Source organism: Equus caballus, chromosome 6 (assembly GCF_041296265.1).
Source record: "Equus caballus isolate H_3958 breed thoroughbred chromosome 6, TB-T2T, whole genome shotgun sequence".
Lineage (NCBI taxonomy): Eukaryota > Metazoa > Chordata > Mammalia > Perissodactyla > Equidae > Equus > Equus caballus.
Genome location: NC_091689.1, coordinates 87636249 through 87654984, shown reverse-complemented (window position 1 = coordinate 87654984; position 18736 = coordinate 87636249). Strand labels below are relative to the sequence as shown.

The 18736-nt window shown below is 40.7% G+C and overlaps 1 long non-coding RNA gene across 1 annotated transcript in view; it reads left to right on the top strand.

Annotated features, from left to right (window-relative positions):
* The first annotated feature begins 16062 nt into the window (after nucleotides 1-16062).
* LOC138924834 (uncharacterized) overlaps nucleotides 16063-18736 on the top strand; it is a 40368-nt gene continuing 37694 nt past the window's right edge. The window contains exon 1 of the long non-coding RNA XR_011440140.1: nucleotides 16063-16399. This is a non-coding gene — a long non-coding RNA (uncharacterized lncRNA). The remainder of the gene's footprint in view (nucleotides 16400-18736) is intronic.

The following is an 18736-nucleotide window of genomic DNA, read 5'->3' as shown; positions in this document are numbered from 1 at the left end:
TCCCATTTTACCTTAAGGTTTTTTCATACCTTAAAGCAAATGAACAAACAAGAAAAACACACACACAGAGCACACATGCACAGGCACGCACGTGCTGTTTTATGGTTTTCCCTTATTATATAAGCAATATGTGCTTATTGTAAGACATTAGAACACACGAAAACAAAAAAGGAGGAAATAGTAATGAGCATAATTCTACCACTCAGAGATAACCATGATTAATATTTTTCTAACCATACATGCAGACTTTTCTTTATGCATGCGTATACTTTAAAAATGGGTCATAGTGTTTCTATGATACTTTTTTCTCTTAATACATATTTAAGTACTAAATAACCTTTTATGTCATATTTAGATCACATAGTTTCTATTGTATTAATATGCCACATTTTGTTTATTCTTGACTGGCTGCAATCTTTCCAATTTTTAGCAATTATCCACAGCACTCCAAGGCGGTTAAATGTTTTGGTCGTTATTTTATTATTACTTTAGGATACATTTTTGATAATAAAAATGCTGGTCCACTGGACATGCATAATTTATGCGGGTTTTTAAATTTTTTTACGAGCTACCAAATTACCCTTAGGCCCCACTCTTAGTGTCTGAGTGTCCAGGTCCCCCTGGACACTTGCATGAAAAACAAAGCAAAGCAAACAAGGCACTTGGTCACTGCAAAGTCGTTCTTGTTTTATTTGGCGTTTTATTCACCTGCTGGTGAACAAATTTCTTTTTGTATGTTTATTGATGCTTATCTCGTTGGCAAAGTGAGTAGTCTCATCTTTTGCTTATTTTTCTGTTGAATAATTTGAATGCTTTGTTTCACATGGGAATTAGATCAAGACTGGAAATCTCTTGGACTCAAAGCCCATTTCATAATGTGTTAAGTGAAGTTTTGCGCGTGTGTGTGTGAGTAGGGGTGTGCCCATGAGCAAGGCATTTATGAGTAGAAAAGACTTTTCTGGGGTTACTCTGCTTATTAAAATTAATGTTTGATTTACTAAAGTTCTAATTAAAAACATATTTTTTCTTTAATAATTTGTTCATTTTATAGATCTTATGTTAGCCATAAAATCTAGCAAATTTTTTCAGTTTTTAAGGGGGAGGGGTTAATATTTGGTTCTGCTGATTAAACTCCCTTGAAAAACTTAAAATGCATTTGTAAATGTAACATATTTCATTTTCTTTTAAAGTACATTGATTGTGTGACTGAGAAACAAAACTTAAGTAAGCCTCATAAACCAATAACAGCATATAAATATGGCAAAGTCAAGTTATCTTAAACTTGCTGATAAGTTTATGAATTTAGAACACTTTTTTTAATCTTAAAATCACAAGTCTAATAAATACTCATTATACATTTTAAAATTGGAATTATAAGGTGAATCAGTTAGTCTGTTATGCTAAATTGTTCTTTACTATGCCAAATTCTCTTATAAGTACAGTACTTAAAATACTATATACAAAATATACTACAAAGCTATAGTAACCAAAACAGCATGGTACTGGCACAAAAATAGACACATAGATCAATGGAACAGAATCGAGAGCCCGGAAATAAACCCACACATATGTGGATGGCTAATTTTCGACAAGGGAGCCAAGAACATACAATGGAGAAAGGAGAGTCTCTTCAATAAATGGTGTTGGGAAAACTGGACACCCACAGGCAAAAGAACAAAAGCAGACCATCGTCTTACACTGTGCACAAAAACAAACTCAAAATGGATTAAAGACTTGAATGTAACACCTGAAACCATGAAACTTCTGGAAGAAACCAAAGGCAGCATGTTCTTTGGCATCAGTCTTAGCAGCATATTTTCAAGTACCGTGTCTGACCGGGCAATGGAAACAAAAGAAAAAGTAAACAAATGTGACTACATCAAACTAAAAAGCTTCTGCACAGCAAAGGAAACCATCAACAAAACGAAAAAACAACCTAACAATTGGGAGAAGATATTTGCAAACCGTATATCAGATAAGGGGCTAATATCCAAAATATACAAAGAACTCATACATCTCAACAACAAGAAAAACCAACAACTTGATTGAAAAATGGGCAAAAGATCTGAACAGAGATTTCTCCAAAGAAGATATACGGATCGCCAACAGGTACATGAAAACATGTTCAACATTACTAACTATCAGGGAAATGCAAGTCAAAACTCCAAGATATCACCTCACTCTGGTCAGAATGGCTATGATTAACAAGAAAGGAAACAACAGGTTTTGGAGAGGATGTGGGGAGAAGGGAACCCTCATACACTGCTGGTGGGAGTGTAAACTGGTGCAGCCACTATGGAAAACAGTATGGAGTTTCCTTAGAAAATTACGAATAGATCTACCATATGATCCAGCTATTCCACTGCTGGGTATTTATCCAAAAAACTTGAAAACACAAATGCATAAAGGTACTTGCACCCCTATGTTCATTGAGCATTATTCACAATAGCCAAGACTTGGAAGCAACCTAGGTGCCCATCAAGGGATGAATGGATAAAAAAGGTGTGATATGTATACACAATGGAATACTACTCAGCCATAAGACAGGATGAAATCCAGCCATTTGTGACAACATGGATAGACCTTGAGGGTTTCATGCTAAGTGAAGTAAGTCAGAGGGAGAAAGTCAGATACCACATGACCTCACTCATAAGTAGAAGATAAAAACAATGACAAACAAGCACATAGCAACAGAGATTGGATTGATGGTTACCAGAGGGGAAAGGAGGAGGGAGGAGGGGAAAAGGGGTGATTAGGCACACATGTGTGGTGATGGACTATAATTAATCTTTGGGTGGTGAGCATGATGTAATCTACACAGAATTTGAAATATATTATGATGTACATCTGAAAGTTATATAATGTTATAATCCAATGTTACTGCTATAGAAACAAAAATTAAAATTAAAAAAATACTATATAGCTATAGGGTATCACCAAATTTAATTCAAAATAGTAATAATTCAGGGTTCGGTTTACTTAACCATTTCTTTTTTTTTTTTTGAGGAAGATTAGCCTTGAGCTAACTGCTGCCAATCCTCCTCTTTTTGCTGAGGAAGACTGGCCCTGTGCTAACATCCATGCCCATCTTCCTCTACTTTATATGTGGGATGCCTACCACAGCATGGCATGCCAAGCAGTGCCATGTCCACACCTGAGACTCGAACTGGCGAACCCCGGGCCGCCAAAGTGGAATGTGTGCACTTAACCGTTGCGCCACTGGGCCGGCCCCAACCATTTCTATATTTACTTCTAAATCTCCTCAGATGTTTATCCATGAAGGAGGAAATTATTTCCTCCAAAGTAGTTTGACATTGCCCTTTTGGGTAGCTGAGGTTGCCTAGGGACTGAGAATTTCGTTGGGATAAGAATATTTATAGCTGTAGACATTGACAAAACTAAAACAATTTAGTAAGAATTTTGATGTCCTTTATTCAAGGAAAAATAATTCACAGATTGGGGGAGTACAGTGTCTTGCAAGCTGTGGAACACTCTTCCGGCGGGATTTTGGGCAATAGTGAGCTCTACGGAGCATTAGGAGTGCCAATGCCGACACAGCGCCTGATTGGCTGGGGTTGCACATCTGACCTTATTTAGAAAGATGAAGGAACAGGGAAATAAGTATAGAGCCCAGAGTTGGCTTGGCATTTGGGGATTGGCTGACTGGATATACTGTGTTTCTGGTCAAGAGTAGAGTACACAGGGACACAAAAGTTTTGCTTGCTGACGTGACACCCTGGGCAGAAGCGGCTCCATCTTGGGCTTAGAAATTTATTTCAACAACATCTAGAATGAGTTTTCTCACATTGATGGAGGATGAGTATTTCCAGAAGCCTCTTATAACGTCCTGTGCCAGATCAGGGCTGTCACACGAGCCCCTGCCCCTGCACTGGAGTATGTGGCCCCTAATTTTCATGTCTGATTTAGGCCTGCAACCCCCATGCATGTTGCTTCACCAACTGATTGGATCCAATGGATCATCTCCAGTTATATTCTAAGCTGAATTCTTGTCATATTCTTCCTATGTGTAGCGCCACAAGTCTTATAGATATTTGAACGACATCTGTTTGGATTCTGTCAAGTCTAGGTCTGATTCAAGGGTCACAATTCTAAGATCATTCTTGTGACTACACTTTTTCTTTTTGGTCAAAGCAAATAGAACAAGATAAGCATGAAGTTTTACAGTTACTTGAATAAATAATCACTGTCATTTAACCAGGTTTAACTCGACCATAGAGTTCTCCTTTCCTTCTTCTTTTCTTCTTTCTTTTACAAATCACCGCAACCACATATTTATCACTTCACTTATAAACGTTGATGCATAAGGCAGCTATTAGCTCTAAGTGGGGAGATGATCTCAGAATTTGAGAATAAAGTTAGAAACAATGTGACTCTCTGAATGTGAAGTGAGTCATCTTAGAAATAACCCCACCCAAGAGGTGGTTTGCTAGTGTCACGATGAAGTGTCATGAGAAATTCCTGAGTTTCATCAGGACAAGACAGGTCCTCAAGAAAGCAGGCCTGGAACATGTGTGTACATCACATGCATGCCCCTGACACACTGCAACAAGTGTGGAGTACGGTAGGGTTCTGACAGAAGGATGATAGGTTACATGGAGCGTAGGAGAAGGTAGCCAAAGAGGAGGGCCATGGCAGATGGTCTGCTGCCCTGCCCTGGAGAGAGGCTGTTCTGGCCCTGAGGGCTGCTGCTAACCCTCAGGACCCATGCTTCTAGAGTAGAGAGAGGGCAGTTCACTCAGGTAGTAACTTGATGGGAATATTCTTTAAAAACACCTAGTTCCTTTGTCTCTACACCTGTCCTTACTAAACAGCCTTCTGATCTATGATAGGGACTCCAGGTGTTCTTGGTCTCACTCAAGATAAATTATTACCCTATAAAAATGCCCTAGATAGGTTTTACACCCAGATGTAGCTTTCCTTGTAAATTGAGTTCTTGGTTTATAAATCAGCCTCCTCCCAGAGTTTGAGCTTCTTGAGTAATGGCTAGAATTGGATGTAAGGACCTGCAAAGCTGAAATACAGAGTTGGCTGAGGGATCTTTTGCCAGGAAGAGTCCACCATTGGCATTTAGCCTGAGGCCGTGGCCAATTGACCTCCCCACTGATTTTTCTTTAGCCATACTTTGACTATGAGTCTGGTGAATATAGAATTCAGAACCAGTAGGCTCTGATATCTCTGTGGAATAAAGCTAATTTTGACCTAAGTGGAAAGAAGAGTTCAGATAGGGAAGAAGTTAGTGGCTGTGTGTCCAATGGAAATGCCATCAAGTAGGGAACTCTTGGTGAGTCTTGATGAGGTTTGGGGGATAACTGGTTTCTATTCATAGCAGAGACAAAAAGAAGATCAGTAGCATTTAAAGTTGCATGTTATTCCTAACAGAGCATGCTCTCCAAGGGGCAGCCCACCGTCATGGTGAAGCATGTGGACCCTGGAGCCAGCTGTCTAGGATCGAATCCTGGGTCCACCACTTACCAACTGCGTAACGTTGGGCAAGTCACTTAACTTTCTGTGTGTCTTGGTTTCCTTAACTGTAAAATGGGTTGTTGTGAAGATTAAATGAGATGATGTGCATAAAATGATTACCACTGTGTCTGACATGTAGTAAGTGCTACATAAGTTTTTGCAATTATATTGTCATTAAGTGATAGTATATCAATCTTCTAACAATAATTCTGGAGTAGCGTACTTCTCATGAATTAGATGGGAAAGAGAAAACCAACCATCAGCTTGTTAAGAAGTTGGCACAAAGAATGGGAGAAATGGTTAACTAATTCTTAAGTCTGTCATCTTCCGTGAGTAGTAAAGGAAATAGACTTCTATTTGAACCCACTCAGACAGAATTTATTTCTATCAATCATGAAATGCTTACATAGAACCTAATAGGTGCAGGACACCCGTCTATGTGCCTTACAAATATTAACTCATTTAATCTTCCTTAACGACCTTTGCTGTTACTAACACACCCATTGTACAGATGAGGAACTGAGTGGGAGGAAAGCCGGTGTTCCAGTTGCAGTGTTCAGGCTCCAGAGACACGTGCTGAACCACTGTGCGATGCTGCCCAGCTCCCCCGTGAGACAGGGTGGCAGCTGCAGAGTAGGGAAACTAAGAGGCTGCAGCCAACACCAGCAGACAGCTCTGGGGCCAGCCATTTCTCATCTGTTTGCCTTGTTAAGTTTTTTCCTTCATCAGGTTGGTGTAAGAGAAGAAGTTATGGCTTTCTTTACCCAAATCAGGTTTCAAGTGTGCAGAATTTAATTTTCTTATTAGGATAATAAAGCTGGGAAAAATAAACCACCTGGGGTCACCAGGCCACTGCACTGCCACAGCTTTCTACTGAAGCCATATCAAGGATAACCAGGTCACTGTCAGTCATGTCAGCCAAAGGAAGGTCTGTAAGCACTTATTACACTTGACATTTTTTGCTGGTAGTAAGAATTAAATTTGTAAATTCCTGATTAGTCTGTAGTGGGTTTCATTTTGAAAGTGTATCACTGGGCTTGGCAAAGTTTCTTCTCTTTCTAGAACTTCTGGAGCTACAAAGACTAAGTTTACGAAGTGCAGTGTTTGCTGATAAGAAATGAAGGAGGGCAACTTCTCAAGCCAATGAAAACTCCGTGTTGCTCTTACCTCCATTTGAGTAAGTCTCACACTTACTCGAGTAACAGAATTAATACACAGGGACTGCGTCTTTGTCTTGATGTTCTTGGCACCTCACACGATGCCTGGCGTGTAGCTGGTGCTCAGCTGTGCTTGCTCCGTTCAGTTAAATCTGGCAGTGCAACAGGAACGCACTAGGTTGAATGCTCACCAGCGAGGAAAGACACGGAAACTAACAGCTGAAATCTTAACAGCAATGATCTTTGGGTGGTGAGATTCTTATGCCTTCTATTTCCTTCTTTATACTTGTGATATTTCCCCAAAACCACAGCTTTAGTCTTTGCAACAGGTGACTTGCTTACAGAACTAACAGAACCCTTTTCTCTATCTCATTCCTTTTGAAATTGTGGTTTTTATTTTTACAAATCCATGTTTTTACAAAAATGTTATGGGCACACAGACAGTCAAATGGTTGCTATGAAAAGTAACAGGCTCCCCCTCCCTCTCTCTCCTTCCACTTCACAATCCACTGAGAATATCACTTTGGATTCTTTTAGTCGATAATTTTGGTGTTTAGCGCCATATGTCAAATAACATGGTTATGCTGCCTGTGTTTGATTTTGGTATTTTCCATTGATTCTCTCTGTGGGGGATGAGACTTCAGCTTGTTTTGCCACCACTCCCACCCCACCACCCAGGCACATTCCAATTACCCCCATTCTTCCAGCTGTGCAGAAATTGGCTGGATTGATACTCAGTGTTGACATTATACCAACTCTGTGAATAATTACTTCTGATTCCCTGAACAACATTTAATTTTCTCTAGAGTTAATAATTATGTTTTTTTATTTGCTTAGTTTTTGATGTTCTTACCACTAAATCAAACCCCTCCCCCCACCACCATTTTATAAATCACCTCTCAGGATGTTCAAACACCTTAGATATTCTATAATTTCATTTTCTAGAACCATTTATTGGACCTCTGGACTTGCTCCAATCTGAACTGATTTCTCCAGGCCTGCACAGAGCTGTCGGCGTGGGGTTTCTCTTCACTGTTATCCTAGGGATTCCTTTTGCCCTTTTCCTACGTGGGACCACAGTTGCCTGGATCCTCATGTCTTCCTTTGGTTAAGTCTGTCATTTTGGAGTAGCTTCCCAACAAAGGATGCAAGGGAGATAATATTTCTGAGAATTTCCATGTCTGAAAACATCTTTTTTTATTTTATGTTCATGTTTAATTGATGTTGGCTGGATGCAAAACCCCAGAATGGAAATCTCTTTCTGAAATTTTTAGGCACAGCTCCCTTCTCTTCTAGCTTCTATCATTGTTGTTGAGGAATCTGATGCCGTTCCAACGCTTGACCATTTCCAAAAATCATGTTTCCCTCCCTGGAAGTCTGTGGGATCTTCTCTTTGTCCCTACTGTTCTTTCCTTTCACTCTGGTGTGCCCCAGGGCACGGGGAGGGCCTGCTTTCACCCACTGTGCTGGGTGCTGCATGAGCCCTAGCAAGATGCAAATTCATGCCCTTCATTTCTAGAAAACCTTACTGAATTTTTCTTTGATAATTATATCCTCTCCTTTTTGTGCCCTCTTTCTAGAATTCTTATTTGAGGGTAACACTTTTTGTATTGTTTTCTTCTTCATTCCATGTCTTTGCCTTTTTGTTTTAAAGAGAAGTTTCCTCCCACTTAATATTCTAGCCTTTCCATTGAGTTTTCATTTGTGCTGTTCTAATTCCCAAGAGCTCTTTTTCATTCTCTGAATGTTCCTTTTATTAGCATCATCTTCCTGTTTCATGTATGTGATATTTTCTCTTATTTCTCTGAAGATATTGAGAACATTTTGTGTTTCCCCCTTGCATTTTCTGCTTTCTGCAGGTGGCTTTATTCTGTTAGCTCATTTTGGTTTTTATCTTTCATACTTGATGTTTTCTTCTAACATCTGTTGATCCCTATCTCTATTTGCTCACGTTTAAGAGTGGGGAACTAAACAACTGCAGTCGGTGGTGCTTGTCAGTTAAGATCTTCACTATTTTGTTCTGACTGGACTGCTTCTGTGGATCCATGGCTTCAATGTCCTAAACCTTTTTTTTCTCTTGGATTTGTCAGATTCCCTGGCGAAGCTTTTCCAGTCTTCTACCTGAAGGGCATATGTCTGGCTGCCACCATTCTTGTTGCCAAATACAGGAAGCAGGCTGGGCCCAGGGTTTCAGTGCTCATTATGTACATTTTCACTCCATCCCACTTTCAGTGCAATATCCGTGCCCTTGCCTCTGCAAATGCCCTCCCACTCTCATCTAGATGCTCATTGTTTTTATCTGCACTGCCCAGGTGTGAAAGGGACAGTTGCCATACACATCTGGGTGGGAATCTGATGGTCTGTTTCTTAAATAGGCTTTCAAACAATCCTCTTTTTCTCAGTCCCTCATTAACCCCCAATTCCAGAGATATCTGGTGCCTCAATTCTTGAGCCCTTTGGGAGTTCTTCAATTAAATTGAGTTGCTTCTTAGGTTCTCCATTTCTGGCTTATTGTTTAACAATTTCAATTCTGCTAAATCATTTACCACTTGTCCATTTCCTCTCTACCTCCAAAAATTATGTTGCTATGAGTCTTCTCTTTTTCCTTGTGGACTTATTGTCTTATTTTAAAAGGTATTTACTATCGATAGGGGGTGGGACCAAGATGGCAGAGTGAGTGGTCTTCTTTGTCTCTCCCCCGTTGAATCCACAACTAATTGGACATTCACCGATTAGCAAAGGATATCCAGATAGCACCTCAAGATGACTAAGAGACTCGTGCTGCTGTACATCAGAAGACGGACGGGAGGAGGTGGAAATAGGTGAAAACTCTCCGACCCCCGACCCCTGGACAGCCTAGTACCTGCAAGAGGCTCTCTTCCAGTGGACTCCCCCATAGCATTGCCATGCACCAAGGGCGGGAGCGTGCACTCCCCAATGGAGCGACGGTGGAAACAGGTGACAACAGCCCTACCTAAGCCCCCCGCAATTACACCTAAGCCCAGGGGGAATCTCCAGTGTCCCGCACCCACCGGCAGGGAAGGTCTCTGCTCGCCATTAGCAGGGAGGCCCCGCTCAGAAACCAGAACAAAAGAAAGCTCCCAGCGAGCAGATTCCCCGGCATGGCACCAGCCCGCCAGCTGCTGCTGGGCCCACGGTCTCCGGCGCACCGGTCGGTGCACGGGGCGCCCAGACTTCCCATGGATGTGCTTGGGGACAGGGTTGGAGCTCCAGCGCCTGGCTCTGCAGCCTGAGGGGAGGCTCCGGGGTGCCCCCCCACCCCCCCGCAGGGAAAGCCTCTGCTCGCCGTTGGCAGGGAGGCCCCGCCCAGCATTAGGAGCACCAGGAAGCTCCCTAGAGCAGAATTACCCGCAAGACAGCAGCTTGCCAGCCACCGCCAGGCCCACGGACTCTGGCCGTGTCCCAGACGAGGCAAGGGGCTCCCAGAGATCCCATGAGAGTGGTGTGGGGCAGAGTGGAGCTCCAGTGAAATGGCTACATGGCCCAGGGGGGAACTCCAGGTTCCTACAGCAGCCTCAGTGAAAACCTCTGCACAGCACTAGTGGAGGGGTCCCGACTGACAATCACAAGGGGGGAAGACCCTGGGGCAAAAGTAGCACAGCTAGGTGAGTTAACGACAGACTGCAGAAGATACTCATAGCTCTGCTGGGACCTATAGTGGACAAGTGTGATCTTGTGGGCTCTGTCAGTGACAAAGCTGCAATTATAGATGATCCTGCTCCCAGCTGCTGGGAAAGCCCATAACACCGCTGCAGACCCCAAGGAGGGAGCGTGTCTAAGTGGGCTGCAACAGTAGGCACCAGCAGCCTGAGGCCCCCTTGTGATTGCCCCCAACTGACGAGGGACCCCACAGGACCACTGTGACTATGAGGAGGTCCTCATAAAGATAAAGAAAGACAAAGAGAGACAGTATATAATGATAAAAGGGACGCTCCACCAAGATGACTTAACACTTATAAATATATACGCACCTAACACAGGAGCACCAAAATTCATAAAGAAACTATTAACAAAACTAAAAGGAGACATCAGCAGCAATACAATAATAGTAGGGGACCTCAACACCCCATTAACACCAATGGACAGATCATCCATACAGAAAATCAACAAGGTAATTATAGAATTAAATGAAAAATTAGATCAGATGGACCTAATAGATATATATAGGACACTTCATCCAAAAATAGCAGGTTACACATTCTTCCCAAGCAGGCATGGAACATTCTCAAGGATAGACCATATTTTGGGAAACAAAGCAAGCATCAATAAGTTCAAGAGGGTTGAAATAATATCAAGCATCTTTTCTGATCATAATGCTATGAAACTAGAAATCAACTACAAGAATAAAGCTGGTCAAGGGCCAAAAATGTGGAGACTAAACAGCATGCTACTGAACAAACAATGGATTATTGAAGAAATTAAAGAAGAAATCAAATATCATCTAGAGACAAATGAAAATGAAAACACACTGTACCAAATTATTTGGGGTGCAGCAAGGGCAGTCCTAAGAGGGAAATTCATTGCAATACAGGCTCACCTCAATAAGCAAGAAAAATCTTACATAAACAACCTCAAACGACAACTAACGGAATTAGAAAAAGAAGAACAAACAAAGCCCAAAGTCAGTAGAAGGAGGGAAATAATAAAAATTAGAGCAGAAATACATGATATTGAAACAAAAAAGACAGTAGAAAGGATCAATGAAACCAAGAGTTGGTTCTTCGAAAAAATTAACAAAATCGACAAACCCTTAGCCAGACTCACTAAAATAAAATGAGAGAAGTCTCAAATAAATAAAATTAGAAATGAGAGAGGAGAAATCACAACAGATACCGAAGAAATACAAAGGATCATAAGAGAATACTATGAAAAACTATATACCAACAAATTGAACAACCTAGAAGAAATGGATAAATTCCTAGACTCACGCAACCTCCCCAAACTGAATCAGAAAGAAATAGAGAATCTGAATAGACCAATCACAAGTAAAGAAATAGAAACAGTAATCAAAAACCTCCCCAAAAATAAGAGTCCAGGACCAGATGGCTTCTCTGGAGAATTCTACCAAACATTCAAAGAAGATTTAATACATATCCTTCTCAAACTATTCCAGAAAATAGAGGAAGATGGAGCACTCCCTAATACATTCTATGAAGCCAACATCACCCTGATCCCCAAACCTGACAAGGACATCACAAAGAAGGAAAACTACAGGCCAATATCGCTGATGAACATAGATGCAAAAATCTTCAACAAAATTTTGGCAAACCGAATACAGCAATACATCAAAAAGATTATACACCATGATCAAGTGGGATTTATACCAGGGACACAGGGATGGTTCAACATCCAATTGAATCAACGTGATTCACTACATTAACAAGATGAGAAACAAAAACCACATGATCATCTCAATAGATGCAGAGAAATCATTCAACAAGATCCAACATCCATTTATGATAAAAACCCTCAATAAAATAGGTATAGAAGGAAAGTACCTCAACATAATCAAGGCCATATATAACAAACCCACAGCCAACATCATACTCAACGGACAAAAACTGAAACCCATCCCTCTCAGAACAGGAACAAGACAAGGGTGCCCACTTTCACCACTCCTATTCAACATAGTACTGGAGGTCTTGGCCAGAGCAATTTGGCAGGAAAAAGAAATAAAAGGAATCCAAATAGGCAACGAAGAAGTAAAACGCTTGCGGTTTGCAGATGACATGATCTATATATATATAATATAGAAAACCCCAAAGAATCCATAGAAAAACTATTAGAAATAATCAACAACTACAGCAAAGTTGCAGGGTATAAAATCAACATACGTAAATCAGTAGCATTTCTATATGCTAACAATGAACTAACAGAAAAAGATCTCAAGAACTAAATCTCATTCACGATTGCAACAAAAAGAATAAAATACCTTGGGATAAACTTAACCAAGGAAGTGAAAGACCTATACAACGAAAACTACAGGACTTTCTTGAAAGAAATCGACGACAACATAAAGAGATGGAAAGACATTCCATGTACATGGATTGGAAGAATAAACGTATTTAAAATGTCCATACTACCTAAAGCAATCTACAGATTCAACGCTATCCCAATCAGAATTCCAATGTCATTCTTTACAGAAATTGAGCAAAGAATCCTAAAATTCATATGGGGCAACAAAAGACCCCGAATTGCTAAAGCAATCCTGAGAAAGAAGAACAAAGCTGGAGGCATCACAATCCCTGACTTCAAAACATACTACAAAGCTACAGTAATCAAAACAGCGTGGTACTGGTACAAAAACAGATGCACAGATCAATGGAACAGAATTGAAAGCCCAAAAATAAAACCACACATCTATGGACAGCTAATCTTTGACAAAGGACCTGAGGGCCTACAATGGAGGAAAGAAAGTCTCTTCAACAAATGGTGCTGGGAAAACTGGACAGCCACATGTAAAAGAATGAAAATCAACCATTCTTTTTCACCATTTACTAAAATAAACTCAAAATGGATCAAAGACCTAAAGATTAGGCCTGAAACAATAAGTCTTCTAGAAGAGAATATTGGCAGTACACTCTTTGACATCAGCTTCAAAAGAATCTTTTCCGACACCATAACCCCTCACATGAGGGAAACAATAGAAAGAATAAACAAATGGGACTTCATCAGACTAAAGAGCTTCTTCAAGACAAGGGAAAACAGGATTGAAACAAAAACCCAGCACACTAATTGGGAAAAAATATTTACAAGTTATTTATCGAACAAAGGGTTAATCTCCATAATATACAAAGAACTCACACAACTCAACAATAAAAAATCAAACAACCCAATTGCAAAATGGGCAGGGGACATGAACAGACATTTCTCCAAAGAAGATATACAGATGGCCAATAGGCACATGAAAAGATGCTCATCATCACTAATCATCAGGGAAATGCAAATCAAAACTACACTAAGATATCACCTTACACCTGTTAGAATGGCAAAAATATCCAAAACCAAGAGTGACAAATGTTGGAGAGGCTGTGGAGAAAAAGGAACCCTCATACCCTGTTGGTGGGAATGCAAACTGGTGCAGCCACTATGGAAAACAGTATGGAGATTCCTCAAAAAGTTAAGAATAGAAATTCCTTATGACCCAGCCATCCCACTACTGGGTATCTATCCTAAGAACCTGAAATCAGCAATTCCGAAAGTCCCATGCACTTCTAGGTTTACCGCAGCATTATTCACAATAGCCAAGTCATGGAACCAACCTAAGTGCCCAGCAACTGATGATTGGATAAAGAATATATGGTGTATATATACACAATGGAATACTACTCAGCCATAAAAAAGGACAAAGTCATCCCATTCACAACAACATGGATAGACCTTGAGGGTATTATGTTGAGTGAAATAAGCCAGACAGAGAAAGAGGAACTCTGTATGACTCCACTCATAGGTGGTAGTTAACATATGGACAAAGAGAACTGATTGGTGGTTACCAGGGGAAAAGGGGGCGAGGGGAGGGCACTAGGGGTGAAGTGGTGTACCTACAACATGACTAATAATGATGTACAACTGTAATTTCACAAGGTTGTTAACTATCATAACCTTAATTTAAAAAAAAAGGTATTTACTATCATTTTAGTGGATTTTCAGTAGGGAACACACATAAAGTAATGTGCTAAAGCTGCCATATTTATTGCTTTTCGTACTACCCAGTCTTAAAAGTCATGACATGTGCACAAACAGGTTCTAGGAACCTACTTTTGAAAGTGTTCATGACACCTACCCTGAGCATGCTGAAAAGCAGGGAGAGGCTCCTTATCACACAGTCTAGAATCTTGCTATTCAAAATATGTTCTGTAGACCAGCATTACTAGTGACAAATAAAAATGGCAAGTAATAGGATATATTGGAGTATATGTGGAAGCCACTTGTGTCAACCTAATTCGGCCTGACCTTGTCTTTCCAAAAGGGCCTGACCGAGGCTGTTGAGCATGCATTGTATATCTGCATTAGACATTCCCTATGGCAAGAGCAAAGGCCCTTGAGATAACGGTGCCACTTCTCTCCCCCTCCCAACGTTGGCAGCTCCTTAAAGATTAAGCATGTTTCTTTAGGCTGGAAACTGATTGCAGTGCTCATCTGTGACCGCCCAGCCCAAGGCAACACACCTGCCACCCTGCGGCGTTCACTGAGACAGCAGACTTATCTGCCATCTCCATCAATCGCTGTGCTGACAGAGCAGCCTCATGACTATTGTGAAAGGGACATTTCAATCATATGTGAAACATACTCTTTGAGGGTATATAACCACCCTGTATACCCCCACTTCTTTGGAGTGCTCTGTTCCTTTGTGGAAAGACTCTCCCGGGTTATAATCCTCAGATTTAAGCTCAGAATAAACTCACCCAAATTTTCATTTATAGATTGGTTATGGATTATTTTCATTGACACTAGCATTACCTGGGAATTTATTTTAAAATGCAGAATCTCAGGCTCTGCTCCAGACTTACTGAACCAAAATCCACTTTTTTAACAAGGTCTCCAGCTAATTCACAGCCAAATGAAAAATTGAGAAGTGCTGGTCCATAACAATAGCTTTTAATGCTTCATTCAACAGTGTTAAATTGTATTCGGAAACCAATTGGCCAGTATCTTTCAACTTAAATTCACACAACTATTGTTAGGGATATGACCTACAGGGGAAAACAATGGTTAGTCACACAAGTTGAGTGATGATCCAGAACATGTCCTGGGACTTCAACCTCTGAGCATAGTTATGCCAATCATCAGGGTCAAGATTGTCTAAGTGGCTCAAAAAAAATTGCCAAATGCAGACACAGTTTACTTTAAACTGTGGGAAGAGGGTAAAGTGATGCATGTCTTATCCACCTTATTGGCAATCAAATTTTAAAAAGAAAGAATTGGTTCTTACTATAAGAGCCTGGTAAACAAGTGATACTGACAAAGATTAGAACAATCAATTCACCCTTGCCTTTACCAACTCTTTGACTTGGAAATTAGAAAAAAGCAACTGCTTCCTTGAGAATAAGGTTATCAGTTCTCTCCAATCCAGGTTGCTTCCAGATACAAGATATTAAACCTTAGAAGAAAAGCTCACAGATTGGAATTTGGTCGTTCAGTGCAAGGGATGGGAGGGAGTATGCTCTGTGAAATCTCCTAGGCCCGGAAGGATGCAGCCATTAGCTTTATATCTTTAGGATTAAAGAATTACAACTACAAATTGAGTCCATTGATCTTAAACGAACAAGCTTAGCACCAGTGGGCCAAAGACCAGTAAGATTAGCCAATCATCTGGGATAAGGGAGTTTGTCAGGTTTGCAAAACAAGTTAATGACATAGGGACAAAATTCATAAGAGAGTCAACAGGCTCAGGTGAATTACTGCCAACCATGACTGCAGTTGAGTGTAGAGTTAAGCATTTGTGTAGAGTCAGCCTATATAGGGACATTGTCTGTGCCAGTTCTGCCAGATCAGCTGGATGAGTCCTAAGCTGAGCTCAGCAGTAGGAGATTTATTTGAGCAGACAGAAGTTACATAACCAGAAAAAGAACCATGTCATTTGGAGAAGAGTGCTGAGGCTGGGGCTAGTGCCAAGTGTTAAGTCAAAAAAGTGACATAAGGGTGCAACTGAGTAGTTGATGAAAAAGTGAGCAGAAGAAGGCAGTGTTCAAGGATGTCAGAAGGAGTGTTGGATCAGGTGTGAAGAGCAGACTGAGGTGAGTCGTACAGAACAAAGACCAGGGATGATTCATTTGATTCCTATATACCCTGCAGTAGCTACTTCAAAGAGCTCCGTGGGGTCCAATAGTTAGCTGATGGGATTCAACCGGACAAGTTACAGTGAAGGAGAGAATGCTTTCTTAGACAGGGGCTCTAACTGGAATAAACAGAAGTTTGGTCAACATAGCACTATCTGAGTGGGATAATCACTGTGAACCAGCACCTGAAGCCTAATGAAGCTATTTTTCAGAGATACAAACCTGTTCAAAATGGAATCCTTTCCTCTCTCGGGAAATGGAAAATGAGTTGAGTCCTCACTCTGATGAGGTGTAGGATAGGATAGGGGTCTGGGAGTGTTTTTTATTTTTAATCAACTATTCACCTATCTTCCAGAGAAGGACACTGTGATTGTCAACCAGGGATGGATACAATGGGTATTAGGACATTGTGTCTTCTCATTATGGGGAGGGAAAGAGAGCGTCTTCATTTGTACAAAGGAAAGCTACATCTTGTCATCTTGTACGTAAGTTTAACATGAGTAGAGGGACTGAATGATCTGAGTAGCCAAAGGAATGGAACCTGCTGGTTATGAAGCTATTTTCTCTAAGCTTGTCCTCTTCTTTGCTCTGTTTGATGCTGCTGTGCCTGGGTTTCTGCAAACTTCTCTTCTGCCAGCCCTCCCTGTTAGGCTCTTCTAATAGAGACTCTGTAGGGAGACTAGAAGGCTGGAGATGTGAGGGATTTACTCCTTTCCATTTGCTTTCTGTTCCTGTCAGCGCCACCCTAGCAACTGTTTTTTACTCTGGCATCAACACTTGGTTTCAGGAGCAATACTTGACTGCAGGTTGCGGTTCTTTTCTACACTCCCCACACTGCTCTCATTACGCCCCTTCAGAGACACCACTACCAGCCAGCTGGCACCTCCTCCCCAGAGGTCTGAGTCACAGCTCTGCAGAAACTTCCTCAGAGCTCCCATGGCCAGTGCCCCATCCTCAGGGGTCTAGTTCCAGCTCCTTGGGGGTCTCTCCATGGAGCACAACGATTCAAATGATCCCGACATCTTTTCTTTCCCAGCCCCAGGAGTTGCAGTTGCTTCTTGCAGCTCTACCAGAAAATCTCAGAGTTCCCTTTTCATTTTTTCAGTTCTCTCAGTCACTGATTAACAAGTCTTTATTTTAAATTCTCTTTCTTAAAATAGCCGGTGTGATATCTGTTTTTCTCTGTAGGCCCTAATTGATACTTATATCCCTGGCTACTCTGACATACTCATACACGCTTTCAGGAGATTAAGCCTTTGGCCCAGTTGAAAATTACTGCTGTAATTAGGGTACTCATATGTCCTAGTTTGCCTGGAATAATACTGACTTATGCCTGCTGTCCTTGCATAATAACTAATAGTGTAATGAAATATATAGTTCCTTTGGATATAAGGAGCCCCAGGGAATGTTTTATATCTATCAAGTATATTGTGGAGCAAGAAAATCAGAAGTGCTATAAAGGTATAGTAATCAAAATAGTATGATAATAGCATAAAAACAGACACATAGAGCAATGGAACAGAATTGAGAGCCTAGAAATAAATTCACCCATATATGGTCAAACAGTATCTGACAAGAGAGCCAAGGATACTCAATGTGGAAAGGATAGTCTCTTCAATATACAGTGTTGGGAAAACTAGATACTCATATGCAAAGGAATGAAATTGGACCTCTATCTTACGCCACCCACAAAAATTAACTTGATTAAAGACTTAAATTTAAGACCTGAAGTCTTAAAACTCCTAGATGAAAATGTAGGGGAAAACTCCTTGACATTGGTCTTGGCAACAATTTTTTGGATGTGACACCAAAAGAGACAAAAGGAAAAGCAAAAATAAACTAAGATATCAAATTTAAAAGCTTCTACACAGCAAAAGAAACAATCAACAAAATGAAAAGGCAACATACAGAACGGGAGAAAATATTTGCAAACTATATATCTTATAAGGGGTTAATATCCAAAATATATAGAGAACTCATACTACTCAATAGCAAAAAAGCAAACAATCTGATTTAAAACTGGGCTGAGGACTTGAATTGACATTTTCCAAAGAAAGCATGCAGGTGGCCAACAGGTACAAGAAAAGATGCTCCACGTCACTAACCATCAGGGAAATTCAAATCAAAACCATAGTTAGATATCATCTCACACTTGTTAGAATGGCTGTTACAAAAAAGACAAGGGATAGCAAGTGTTGGCAGGATGTGGAGTAAAGGGAACCCTTGCGCACTGTTAATGGAAACGTAAGCTGGTGCTGCCACTATGGAAAACAATATGGAAGTTCCTCAAGAAAT